Source organism: Desmodus rotundus, unplaced genomic scaffold (assembly GCF_022682495.2).
Source record: "Desmodus rotundus isolate HL8 unplaced genomic scaffold, HLdesRot8A.1 manual_scaffold_16, whole genome shotgun sequence".
NCBI lineage: Eukaryota > Metazoa > Chordata > Mammalia > Chiroptera > Phyllostomidae > Desmodus > Desmodus rotundus.
Window position 1 is genome coordinate 1,273,811 of NW_026527214.1, and position 2,159 is coordinate 1,275,969.

Here is a 2,159-nt window from a genome sequence, read left to right on the forward strand (position 1 = left end):
AAGAAAAATAACCAGGGGTATTGTGTCATCGCTGCCTTTGTTTTCCTGTATCAATAATGTCATTCCCATTCCTCTTCCTATACCACCCTTACCTCCTCCGGTCTATTTTGCTCCTATCATTAATGTTTCTTATTCCCTGTACCTTTTCCCCCGTTGTCGGTCCACCCCCTCCCGCTAATAACCCTCCATATTACCTCCATTTCTGCCATTCAGTTCCTGTTGGAATTGTCTGCGTAGTGTGTTTTTATTTTTGCTTTTAAGGTTAGGTTGTTGATAGATGTGACTTAGCTGCCATTTTATTCACATTTTTTTTTTTACCTTCTTTTTCCTTAGGCAACTTTCTGTATCTTTTCATATAATAAGGGCTTGGAGATGATGAACTCCTTTAAATTGAACTTGTCTGGGCAGCACTTTATCTGCCCGAGCGTTCGAAAAGACAGCTTTGCTGGATAGAACAATCTTGGATGGAGTTCCTTGCATTTCATCACTTGGGATACTTCTTCCCAGCCCTTTCTTGCCTCCAATGTTTCTGTTGAGAAATCAGCTGACAATCTTTTGGGAATTCCTTTGTAGGTAACTGTCTCCTTATCTCTTGCAGCTTCTCAGATTCTCTTTATCTTTAATCTCGGGCAATGTAATTGTGCTGTGCCTTGGTTGTTCCTCTTTGGGTCCAACTGCCTTGGGACTCTCTGGGCTTCCTGGACTTCCTGGAAGGCTGTTTCTTGTGCCAGATAGGGGAAGTTGTCCTTCATTCACTTTTCAAAGAATGTCTCCATTTCTTGTTCTTCCTCTTGTCCTCCTGCCACCACTATGATTTGGATGTTGGACCACTTAGAATTACCCTGGAGGTTCCTAAGACTCTCCTCAATGATTTGAATCGTTGTTTCTTCATTCTGTTCTGGTTGAATGTGTTTTTCTTCCTTCTGCTCCAAACTGTTCATCTCAGTCCCGCTTTCCTTCCCGTCCGTGTTGGTTCCCTGAACATGTTCCTCTATTTCACTTTTCCTAGGCTGCACTTGTTCCTCTATGTTGTGACCATACTCAGCCAATTGCTGAGCATCACAACGACCAGCATTTGGAACTGTGCCTCTGATAGGTTGGCTAACCCTTCATCACTTAGCTGCATTTTTGTCGGAGCTTTGATCTCTTCTTTCATTTGGGCCATGTGTTTTTGGTTGTTTGTTTCAGAGTGCGTCTTATGTGGTAATGGGCAGAGCCTTAGGGTTTCATTAGGGCAGCCCACCTGGCCGTGCTGTGAGCCGTATTTTGGGGAGGGGTGTGACAGGGAACGATGCTGCTTGCCTAGCTCTCTGCTGGCTTTCAGTCACTTCCCCTACTACCCACAATCCAAACAGTCCCATGTGAAGCTGATTCTCAGGGGAGTGGTTTTGTATACGTTCTCGGACTCTGTGTGTCTCTCCAAGGAACTCTCCTGTGAGGCTGAGAGTGTTCTGTGCTGCTGCAAACCCCTCAGGTGTTTCCAAGCAGAGGTTTGAGGTTTTATTTAGCTGCGCTGGAGCCCTGGCTTGCGTCGTCCATTTCGCTCCACCGTTGTTCATCTCCATTGATCTGCTAGCAAATATGCTACCCCTCGCTCTGGAGCTGCTGCCTTGCCTGGTCCACCAGCCACCTGTCTGCCAGGGCCGCCTCTCCCGTCCCAGTTCTCCAGCCACCTTCCTGCTGCGAGTCCTCTCCACCCCTACTTGCCGCTTCTACCCCTCCTACTGGTCTGTGTGAATGTTTAGTCTGTAACTCCTTGGTTGTTGGACTCTCATCCAGTTCCATTTTCTGCCAGTTTCTGGCTGGTTTTTGTTTTTAAATTCATTGCTCTCCTTGTTTTGGCTGTGTGAGGAGGGAAAGGGCATCTACGTATGCCTGTGTCTTCGCCAGAGGTGACTCTAGTGTCTTTCCAATGGTACTGCAATTTGTTGAGGGAGGAAATATTTATTACTATTTCCATAAAGCCTAGAATTATTGGGTGGATAGTTACTGTTTCCAAATAACATTTTCTCACTGAGACTTCAAAACCATTTCTTGGACGAAGTATAATTTATTTTATTTTGCCAATCAGAAACTTGAGGCTCAAAGAGATACAAAATTATTCAAAGCTGCATCACGAGACTGTGATGAAGGCAGTCCCGGGTGCCTCCAAAGCCCTA